The sequence below is a fragment of the Bombina bombina genome, chromosome 5 (genome assembly GCF_027579735.1).
Source record: "Bombina bombina isolate aBomBom1 chromosome 5, aBomBom1.pri, whole genome shotgun sequence".
Lineage (NCBI taxonomy): Eukaryota > Metazoa > Chordata > Amphibia > Anura > Bombinatoridae > Bombina > Bombina bombina.
In genome coordinates this window covers 773,023,455-773,035,796 of record NC_069503.1, presented here as the reverse complement: position 1 = coordinate 773,035,796, position 12,342 = coordinate 773,023,455, and the positions used below count along the sequence as shown (strand labels likewise).

At 38.4% G+C, this 12,342-nt stretch overlaps 1 protein-coding gene across 1 annotated transcript in view; it reads left to right on the top strand.

Annotated features, from left to right (window-relative positions):
- ZNF407 (zinc finger protein 407) overlaps positions 1-12,342 on the top strand; it is a 1,276,568-nt gene that overhangs the window by 356,412 nt on the left and 907,814 nt on the right.

The following is a 12,342-nucleotide window of genomic DNA, read 5'->3' as shown; positions in this document are numbered from 1 at the left end:
AAGTTAAAAAGAAAGAAATGTTAAATCCTTTTGAAATTATAAATAATACATATTGCAACAATTTCTTTTAAACACAACCCATGTTCTTAGTGCTCTTTTATTACAACAATGAAAGACTGTTTTATATCCATTTTAATATTAACTAATTTCCTATGTCAATATTTTTGCAAGGATTATCACAGGATCTACTACAGATTTACATGGAAACTAAATCTAAGCAAAAGTTACTTCCTTTGTGTTTGAATATTTTTTTTAACTTAAAGGGACAGTCGACTCCAGGATTTGTATTGTTAAAAAGTATAGATAATCCCTTTATTATGCATTCCCCAGTTTTGCATAACCAACACAGTTATTTTGTTACACTTTTTATCTCTGTGATCACCTTGTATCTAAGCCTCTGCAAACTGCCCCCTTATAACAATGTTAGCCATATGGCACACATGAACTAGCGATGTCTAGCTGTGAAAAACTGTGCAAATGCACTGAGATAAGAGGTGGCATTTAACGCCTTAGAAATTAGCAAATGAGCCTACATAGATTTAGCTTTCAACAAAGATTACCATGAAAACAAAGCAAGTTTGATGAAAAAAGTAAAGTAAATTGAAAAGTTGTTTAAAACTGTATGTCCTATCTCAATCATGAAAGTTTAATTTTGATTAGACTGTCCCTTTAACAATATCAGTTTTTCAACATGAAAACAGTTGACAGTTTCATATTCACTGAGGTAAATTATAGCAATAGCAGACAAAATAAATAGTTTGTAAAAAAAAAAAAGTCCCATGTCCAACTTCTTCACTACCATGAATTACAGAGAAAAACATGCTGAAAGCACCAGAGAATTTTTAGCATTTTTTGCTATTACTCATTTTACACAGATATAGAGCTTTTTATTTACCTATCAGATTCCATAAAAATCTGTAGTTTTCTAACTGTAAAATCTCAAAATTCGTATATATTCTTTTATTGTTTTTGACCATTTTTTTATCTCTTATTTGATATAGGCCCTCTCTGCATCGGCCAGCGATGATGCCGATCATTGGTGGGTGGGAGCCATAGCAGGGAGGTGGGTGGGTGGGCGGCCCATCGCTCGAGGGAGTTCCGGATCCTGCTCCTTACTGTGCCTGAGTAGGCGGGAGCTCGCACGCACGCTACATTAAGTTCAGAGAGAAAGGGGGACAAAATGTTGGGAAAGGGATCTGGGAGGGTATTGAGGGGGGCAGCTACACTACAGAAAATGTTTTTTTTATTATTTATTTTTATTAAAAAAAAGGGCAATTTTTAGTAAACTGGGTACAGCTGCCAGTACCTAAGATGGCGGCCAATAGGTCGAGGGGGGAGGTTTAGAGAGCTGTTTGGGGGGGATCAGGAAGGCTGGGGGGTAATCGGGGATCCTACACTTCAGATAAAATATATATAAAAAATTATTTAAACAAAACACCTTTATTTCTGCTATAAGATACGAGTCCACGGATTCATCCTTTACTTGTGGGATATTATCCTCCTGCTAACAGGAAGTGGCAAAGAGCACCACAGCAGAGCTGTCTATATAGCTCCTCCCTTGACTCCACCCCCCAGTCATTCTCTTTGCCTACTCTAAGTACTAGGAAGGGTAAAGTGAAAGAGGTGATAAAATGTTAGTTTTTATTTTCTTCAAGCAAGAGTTTTTTATTTTAAATGGTACCGGTGTGTACTATTTTCCCTCAGGCAGCAGATGGATGAAGACTTCTGCCTGGAGGCTCATGATCTTAGCAGTTGTCTCTAAGATCCAGAGCTGTTCCCACAGAATGGCTGAGCAGTACTTAAGAAACTTCAGTGTGAGGAACGTTTTTCATTCTATAAGCAGTGAGGTATGTTCAGTCATTTTTTTCTGGAGAGACTGTGGTATTTCAGAATTGGCTGATAGTATCCCCATGAGGGAAAGGGTAAGCAGTAATCCTAAAGATATAGAGGGGTATTACTAAGCTTGCATATATTGGCTAAGAAAAAATGGTTGACACTGAGTTTTGAATGTTTGTGGGCAAACGTTTATTTAACTGGGAGTGCTGATAACGTTTTTATGAGGAACGTTTTTCTTGATTAATAAGAGGGTACACATGGCTTCTTTTTGGGTTTAGGAACCCACATGGCTAGTTTTAAACCGCTCTGGTGCGGTTCATTTGGGCTGAGAGACATCGAGTGAGATGGGCGGGGCCTATTTTTGCGCCTCAGTTGCGCAGTTGTTTTTGACAAGCAAGCAGCAAGCTCCAACTCCGGTGGGCCCTTGTGAGCTGTATTGGGCCAAATCAAAGCTTTAACCCGGTTTGACAGACCACTGAGGGCAGGTAAGCGCCACAGCAGTGCTTTGGCAAGGTGCAGGGGGTGTTTTTTCTTGATTTAAACGTTTATTAATTATCCGTTTTTTTCAGTAAGGGTTAAGTGTTCCTTTCCTTGTGGGGCAAACTTAGCTGCATATTTTGGATGCTTATATCATAAAATTGGAACGATTTGATTGTTTTAAAGCAGTTTTGAAAAACTTGTATGCTTTTTTTCTCTTAAAGGCGCAGTACCGTTTTTTAAGATTGTTATTTTTTCACTAAATAAAGTGTTTTCAAGCCTATTTGTGGTCATTACTAGCCTGTTTAACATGTCTGACATTGAGGAAAGCCAATGTTCCATGTGTTTAGAAGCCATTGTGGAACCCCCACTTAAAATGTGTCCCTCATGTACTGAAAGGGCCTTAAATTGCAAAGAACATATTTTAGCTGATAAAAGTATGTCGCAGGATGATTCTCAGTCAGAAGAGAATCAGGTTATGCCATCTAATTCTCCCCAAGTGTCACAACCGTTAACGCCCGCACAAGCGACGCCAACTACTAGTGCGTCTAAATCTTTCACCCTGCAAGATATGGCCGCAGTTATGTCTACTACCCTCACAGAGGTTTTATCTAACCTGCCTGGGTTGCAGGGGAAGCGCAGTAGGTTCGGTGTAAGAGTAAATGCTGAGCCCTCTGACGCTTTATTAGCCATCTCCGATGTACCCTCACAATGTTCTGAGTTGGGGGTGAGGGAATTGCTGTCTGAGGGAGAGCTTTCTGATTCAGGAAAGATGTTCCCTCAAACAGACTCATATATGACGGCTTTTAAGTTTAAGCTAGAACACCTCCGCTTGTTGCTCAGGGAGGTTTTGGCGACTCTGGATGATTGTGACCCTATTGTCATTCCACCAGAGAAATTGTGTAAAATGGATAGATATCTAGAGGTTCCTACTTACACTAATGTTTTTCCGGTCCCTAAGAGGATTTCGGACATTGTTACTAAGGAGTGGGATAGACCAGGTATTCCGTTCTCTCCCCCTCCTACTTTTAAGAAAATGTTTCCCATATCAGACACCATTCGGGATTCGTGGCAGACGGTCCCTAAAGTGGAGAGAGCTATTTCTACCCTGGCTAAGCGTACAACTATACTTATTGAGGACAGTTGTGCTTTCAAAGATCCTATGGATAAAAAATTAGAGGGTCTTCTAAAGAAAATATTTATTCATCAGGTTTTTCTTCTGCAACCTATAGCGTGCATTGTTCCTGTAACTACTGCAGCTGCTTTTTGGTTCGAGGCTTTAGATGAGGCTCTTAAGCTTGAGACCCCATTAGATGATATTCTGGATAGAATTAGAGCTCTCAAGCTAGCTAATTCTTTCATTACGGAAGCCGCTTTTCAACTGCTAAATTAGCGGCAAAGAATTCAGGTTTTGCCATTTTAGCGCGTAGAGCATTATGGCTTAAGTCTGCTGATGTGTCATCAAAATCTAAGCCTTTAGCTATTCCTTTCAAGGGTTAGACCCTATTCGGCCCTCAACTAAAAGAGATCATTTCCGACATCACTGGAGGAAAAGGCCATGCCCTTCCTCAGGATAAGTCAAATAAGATGAGGACCAAACAAAATAATTTTCGTTACTTTCAAAACTTCAAAGGTGGTCCCTCTACCTCCTCCCCTGCCGCAAAGCAGGAGGTGAATTTTGCTCAATCCAAGTCAGTCTGGAGACCTAACCAGACCTGGAATAAGGGTAAACAGACCAAGAAGCCCACTGCTGCCACCAAGACAGCATGAAAGGGTAGCCCCGATCCGGGACCGGATCTAGTAGGGGGCAGACTTTCTCTCTTTTCTCAGGCCTGGGCAAGAGATGTTCAGGACTCCTGGGCGTTAGAAATCGTGACCCAGGGGTATCTTCTAGATTTCATCTTTCACGGTTGTCTGTAAACCAGACAAAAAGAGAGGCGTTCTTACGCTGTGTAGAAGACCTATATACTATGGGGTAATCTGCCCAGTCCCAAAAGCAGAACAGGGGCAGGGGATTTACTCCAATCTGATCGTGGTTCCCAAAAAAGAGGGAACCTTCAGACCGATTTTAGATTTCAAGATCCTAAACAAATTTCTCAGAGTCCCATCCTTCAAGATGGAGACCATTCGGACTATTTTACCAATGATCCAGGAGGGTCAATATATGACCACCGTGGATTTGAAGGATGCGTATCTTCACATTCCTATCCACAAAGATCATCACCAGTTCCTCAGGTTCGCCTTTCTGGACAAGCATTACCAGTTTGTGGCTCTTCCCTTCGGGTTGGCCACAGCTCCCAGAATTTTCACAAAGGTGCTAGGGTCCCTTCTGGCGGTTTCAAGGCCGCGGGGCATAGCAGTGGAGCCTTATCTGGACGATATCTTAATTCAGGCGTCAACTTACCAACTAGCCTAATCTCACACGGACATCGTGTTGGCTTTTCTAAGATCTCACGGGTGGAAGGTGAATGTAAAAAAAGAGTTCACTTATCCCTCTCACAAGAGTTCCATTTCTGGGAACTCTGATAGATTCAGTGAACATGAAAATTTTTATGACGGAGGTCAGAAAATCAAAGATTTTAACCACCTGCCGAGCACTTCATTCCATTCCATTCCTCGGACGTCAGTGGCTCAGTGTATGGAGGTAATTAGACTAATGGTAGCGGCAATTGACATAGTTCCATTTGCTCGCTTGCATCTCAGACCACTGCAACTATGCATGCTCAAAGTGGAATGTGGATTATGCAAATTTATCTCCTCAGATAAATCTGGATCAAGAGACCAGAGACTCTCTTCTTTGGTGGTTGACAGGATCATCTGTCCCAGGGAATGTGTTTCCGCAGGCCAGCATGGGTCATAGTGATGACGGACGCTAGCCTATTGGGCTGAGGTGCAGTCTGGAATTCCCTGAAAGCACAGGGTGTGTGGACTCAGGAGCACTGTTCCCTCTAAGGCCAGTTTTGTGTGCGGCCCAGCAGTGAAACAGTTAATTAGGTAACCACACCCTGCAATTAGCAAACACTGCACAATGCAGATGGGAAGGTATGGTTCTCTTGTTAACTGTTTCACTGCTGGGCTGCACACAAAACTTTCCTTAGAGGGAACACTGCTCAGGAGGAGGCTCTCCTTCCAATAAATATTCTAGAACTGAGAGCGATATTCAACGCGCTTCAGGCGTGGCCTCAGCTGGCTTCGGCCAGATTCATAAGATTCCAGTCGGACAATATCATGACTGTAGCATATATCAATCATCAAGGGGGAACAAAGAGTTCTCTAGCGATGATAGAGGTTACCAAAATAATTTGATGGGCAATCTATATCCCAGGAGTGGAGAACTGGGAAGAGGATTTTCTAAGTCGTCAGACTTTTCATCCGGGGGAGCGGGAACTCCATCGAGAGGTGTTTGCACAATTGATTCATAAATGGGGTACACCAGAATTGGATCTGATGGCATTTCATCAGAATGCCAAACTTCCTTGTTACAGGTCCAGATTAAGGGATCCCCAAGCATTACTGATAGATTCTCTAGCAGTACCTTGGTCGTTCAACCTGGCTTATGTGTTTCCGCCATTTCCTCTCCTTCCTCATCTGATTGCCAGAATCAAACAGGAGAGGGCTTCGGTTATTTTGATAGCACCTGCGTGGCCGCGCAGGACTTGGTATGCAGACCTGGTGGAAATGTCATCTCTACCACCGTGGACACTGCCTCTGAGACAGGACCTTCTCATTCAAGGTCCGTTCCAGCATCCAAATCTAGTTTCTCTGCGGCTGATTGCCTGGAGATTGAACGCTTGATTTTATCTAAGTGGGTCATAGATACCGTGATTCAGACTCGAAAGCCTGTCACTAGGAAAATTTACCATAAGATATGGCGTAAACACTTTATTGGTGCGAATCCAAAGGCTACTCATGGAGTAAGATCAGGATTATCAGCTAGTTCCTTAAAGGGACAGATATCTGCTTTATCAATTTTACTGCACAAGCGTCTGGCTGATGTTCCAGACGTTCAGTCGTTTTGTCAGGCCTTGGTTAGAATCAAGCCTGTGTTTTAAACCTGTTGCTCCACCATGGAGCTTGAATTTAGTTCTTAAAGTTCTTCAAGGGGTTCCGTTTGAACCTATGCATTCCATAGATATTAAACTTCTATCTTGGAAAGTTCTGTTTTTAGTTGCTATCTCTTCGGCTCGAAGAGTTTCTGAACTATCTGCATTGCAATGCGACTCGCCTTATCTGGTTTTCCATTCTGATAAGGTGGTTTTGCATACCAAACCTGGATTCCTTCCTAAGGTTGTTACTAATAAGAATATTAATCAGGAAATTGTTGTTCCTTCCCTGTGTCCTAATCCTTTCTCTAAGAAGGAGCGTCTGTTGCACAACTTGGACGTGGTTCGTGCTTTGAAGTTTTACTTGCAAGCGACCTAAGATTTCCGTCAAACATCTTCTCTGTTTGTCGTCTATTCTGGAAGACGTAGAGGTCAAAAAGCTACGGCTACCTCTCTTTCTTTTTGGCTGAAAAGCATCATCCGTTTGGCATACGAGACTGCTGGACAGCAGCCTCCTGAAAGAATTACAGCCCACTCTACTAGAGCGGTGGCTTCCACATGGGCTTTTAAAAATGATGCTTCTGTTGAACAGATTTGTAAGGCTGGGACTTGGTCTTCGCTTAATACCTTTTCCAAATTTTCCAAATTTGATACTTTTGCTTCTTCGGAGGCTATTTTTGGGAGAAAGGTCTTACAGGCAGTGGTGCCTTCCGTTTAAGCGCCTGCCTTGTCCCTCCCTTCATCCGTGTCCTATAGCTTTGGTATTGGTATCCCACAAGTAATGGATGAATCCGTGGACTGGATACACCTTACAAGAGAAAACAAAATTTATGCTTACCTGATAAATTTATTTCTCTTGTCGTGTATCCAGTCCACGGCCCGCCCTGTCATTTTAAGGCAGGTGTTTTTTATTTTTAAACTACAGTCACCACTGCACCCTATAGTTTCTCCTTTCTCTTGCTTGTCTTCGGTCGAATGACTGGGAGGTGGCAGTTAGGGGAGGAGCTATATAGAGAACTCTGCTGTGGGTGATCCTCTTGCAGCTTCCTCTTCAAGCAGTGGTGCCTTCTGTTTAGGCATCTGTCTTGTCCCTCCCCTTCATCCGTGTCCTGTAGCTTTGGTATTGTATCCCACAAGTAAAGGATGAATCCGTGGACTCGTCGTATCTTATAGAAGAAAAGTAAATTTATGCTTACCTGATAAATTGATTTCTTCTATGATACGACGAGTCCACGGCCCGCCCTGTCAATTTAAGACAGATTATATATTTTTTTTTATTTAAAACTTCAGTCACCTCTGCACCTTTTAGTTTCACCTTTTTCTTCCTGTACCTTTGGTCGAATGACTGGGGGGTGGAGTCAAGGGAGGAGCTATATAGACAGCTCTGCTGTGGTGCTCTTTGCCATTTCCTGTTAGCAGGAGGATAATATCCCACAAGTAAAGGATGAATCCGTGAACTTGTTGTATCATAGAAGAAATCAATTTATCAGGTAAGCATAAATTTACTTTTTTATACTGGCAGACTTTCTGCTAGTAATTACAATGGTGGTCACAATTGTGAGGTGGGGGAGGGAAGAGAGCTGTTTGAGGGGGGTCGTGGAGGGATCAGGGGGTGGGATGTGTCAGGTGGGAGGCTGATCTCTACACTAAAGCTAAAATTAACCTTACAAGCTACCTTATTAACCCCTTAACTTCTGGGCATAATACTAGTGTATGGTGCGCAGCTGCATTTAGTGGCCTTCTAATTACCAAAAAGCAATGCCAAAGCCATATATGTCTGCTATTTCTGAACAAAGGGGATTATCCTAGAGAAGCATTTACAACCATTTGTGCCATAATTGCACATGCTGTTTGTAAATAATTTCAGTGAGAAACCTTAGTTAGTTAGTGAAAAAGTTAACAATTGTTTTTATTTGATCGCATTTGGCAGTGAAATGGTGGCATGAAATATACCAAAATGGGCCTAGATCAATACTTTGGGTTGTGTACTATATATATATATATATATATATATATATATAATGTGTGTGTGTGTATATATATATATATATATATATATATATATATATATATATATATATATATATATATATATATATATATATATACATGTGAAGGGTTATTCGGGGATTCCTGAAAGATATCAGTGTTACAATGTAACTGTCGCTAATTTTGGGAACAAAATGTTTTGGAAATAGCAAGCTGCTACTTGTACTTATTGCCCTATAACTTGCAAAAAAAGAAAAGAACATGTAAACATTGTTTATTTCTAAACACAGGACAAAATTAAGAAACTATTTAACATGGGTATTTTTTGGTGGTTATAGATGTGTAACAGATTTTGGGGTTAAAGTAAGAAAAAGTGTGTGTAATTTTTTCTTTTTTTTTTTCCCATCATATTTTATATATTTTTTTATAGTAAATTATAATATATGATGAAATTAATGGTATCTTTAGAAAGTCTATTTAATGGCGAGAAAAGCGGTGTATAATATGTGTTGGTACAGTAAATGAGTAAGAGGAAAATTACAGCTAAACACAAACAACGCAGAAATGTAAAAATAGCCCTGGTCCTTTACGGTAAGAAAATTTAAAAATGGTCTAGGCACTAAGGGGTTAAAGGGGATACGAAATCCCATATTTGTTCTTTAATGATTCAGACAGAGCATGTCATTTTAAGCAACTTTCTAATTTTCTCATATTATCAATTTTTCTTCATTCTCTTGCTATCTTTCTTTAAAAAGCAGGAATGCAAAGCCGGCCCATTTTTTGTTCAGAATCTGCGATATGCTTGTTTATTGGTAGCTAAATGTAGCCACCAATAAGCATGTACTATCCAGGGTGCTGAACCTAAAATGGGCCGTCTCCTAAGATTTACATTCCTGCTTTTTAAAGAAAGATAGCAAAAGAATGAAACATTTTTGATAATAGGAGTAAATTAGAAAGTTGCTTAAAATCGCATGCTCTATCTGAATCATGAAATAAATAATTTGGGTTTAGTATCCCTTTAAGTGTGCATTGTGTTAATTTTGTTTCTAGGAATATAGGCCATTCACATTATTGTAGGCAATTGCATAATTCTTCTTTCTTTTTGTTTATTAAATAATTTAAACAATTGATTTGTTACTGTTTATGTAGTTGTTTAAAAATATGCGGTTGTTTTATATTTTTTATATATGATAAAAACATTAGAGACCTGGAAGGTATTTTATAAGTCCTGAGCAAGCTAGAAGTATGATTTAGCCTATAGTATTTGCTTTGATTTTGCTTTGAATTGTTGATATATTAACCAGGTTTAGATAAATAATTTTCAGTTTTAGAAGTGTAGAAGTCTATGACAAACACAAGTCATTGTTTTGCCACATAAAAGCTCTGTGTATCATATAATGATTACAGTTTGTGATAGCTTTGATAGGAGTACACATAATTTATGACAGTTCCAATAAAAAGACATGGCTGAAAAAGTTTCTGAGTTAGCTGCAAAGTAAATGGGGCAGGTTTTGCATTTTGTACAGAAACCTTCTGAGCTGTGATTGAATTTGTCGTGAAAGTGTGTCAGAATTAATAAGGAATTCACGTGCAAGGTTGCCAGGCTGTGCAGGGTTTAGGATTGGTTCACAAGAAAGTCATTTGTATGCCTTTTTTTATAAGACAGTAAAGGACAAATATATATCTGTGCCATTCTGTTTTTTTTTTTTTTCTTTTTCTCAAACCTTTCCTTCCATGGCAGTAGGCAAAACAATAATGCTTTGAGGACGTAATTAAAGATATTGTTCAAAGAACAACTTTCTGCATATTTGAATTATTACTGTCATCAAAATCATACAAATATGGAAATATGATTGCCAGAAGCACATAAATCAATGATCAGCGTGGCCTCAAAATCTAATAAATATGTAGAGTTAAATACTTTAAAATGCAAATTGCAGCTGATGATTTGCATATGGTAGAATTTAAAGGAAATTCTGTTGCTTAACAACCTCTAAGGAAGCAGTTAGTGCTTTGGGTAAACATCATTTTTTTTTTTTTGTTCTTTAATTCATCCATGGTCAAGTTGTACAATTTGATAAATGATAGGAGACTGCTTTTCTTGGTAAAACGACTGCATTCTTTACAGAATCCTTAAGTTGCCTTGAAGTCATCTGAATAATTAAGAGTTAATTATTCTTCATCCATCTAAATCAGAAAAGGACAGTTTTAGGGAAGGAATATATAATTTTTGCCTCACGTCCTGTCATGTCGTAATGTGATAAACTAAACTGACTCCAAATAATATCTAGTGACCTTATAGTAATTACGCCTCACAAAGCATTTTGCTTGCAATTGTTTAATCGCTTACATCGATTCCAGAAACTTCACATTAACGGACTTCAAAGTTTAATTGTGTTAAAAAAAGGCAATATAAAATTCACGTCCCATTATTCTTCGGCTTTGCTTGTGGTTCGAGTGTAACACTATCAGCTGCTTTTACAATTAATTGCAGGTTTGTAAATTTCATTTTTAGAAATAAATACAATTTCCTGCATTTTATTTTTTCCAGTTTTAAAACGTTTGTTTGCACAGTAAACATTAGACCATGCATTAAGGTATTTTAAAAATAGATGACATTTATCATTACTGTATCTTTTTGTTTACAGATTAAATACATTTTATACTTCAGATATTTTTCTTAATAAGTAAAACTCCTAAATCCTAGTATAACCTTCACCATCATTTCATCTTTGATTAACGTGGCTGAGATTTCTTTATTTTTATTTTTTTCTCATTTGTAATAACCATCACTGTTGGACCTAACAATGCAATAACCTAGTTTTTATGTTTCACTTTTAAAAAGTAGCATTTAAGAGTAGACATGTTTACTTTTACAAAGTATTATGCCTAAGAAAATGAATACATTGCTGCTCCTAAATGCTACAATTACTTACAAAATCACCACTGAAAATAAACACGTTGCTTTCCACTGAATGCTATTATTAATTACAAATAACTCCCTGTTGCTTAAAAAAAGTTGATAAAACCGTATACTAAACATATCATCCCTTTGAATCTCTTTACAAAAGCTTTCAGCGTTAGAAAACAATACCAGCATGCAGGCACACAGCCTTGCCACATTTGAATGAAAAATTAAAATTCCTTTGCTCCAGGAGCTGGGTGTTTTGCGAACGTTTACTGATCGCACAAGGAATTGTAATAAAGAAATCAATATGCATGATCCTTTTTGTGTAGTACAACAGGGTTAGACTGTTAGGTTAAATACAGGCTGTATTGCTTCCCAGAAAATCAATTTGTTGTATAGTGTGGTTGAGCAAGCCTCTTTTTACGCAGTGTCATTTTACTTTGGACTCAAAGAAAATTCTGTATTGGCGCCTACAAGTTATTGACAAGTGAAGGGGCGTCAAGCCAGGAAACTCGATTCCTCATTCAGTGTTGTGAGAAATTATATGCTCTGAACCTGCTTCATTAGGTTGTAGACATTACTAGCAAAATATTATTTCAAATTATGAGCATTTGTAGTTGGAATTACAGAAAATTAACCTTTTAAAAATTAAAATAAATACATTATAATATAACTTTGTCATCCCTCTTGATGCTGAAAGACTGCCAGAAATTTCTGTTGCTATTTTCATTGAAAAACAAATATAGAGCATATCTAAAATTGTAATCATTTTTGTTTAACTTATTATCTGCATCATTTTAAATAGCATAAAGGGAAACTCATTTCAGATAAAAAAAAAAATAATTCAATAATTTTTAGTGCGTTTGTTTAGGAACATTTACTTCATCTTGATATTTGATATTACTATATCTAATTCATGCATTAGTGAATATCACTTAGAGTGTCCAGAGATTGTAAATGGGAGATATCAGTATACAGAAAACCATTACCTACCTAGGTTTATTTAAAGGTACATAAAAGGGAAATTGTATGCTGAGCTATTCAGCCTAACCATACTGTTTTAATGCACCTTGAAATATAAGTACACAA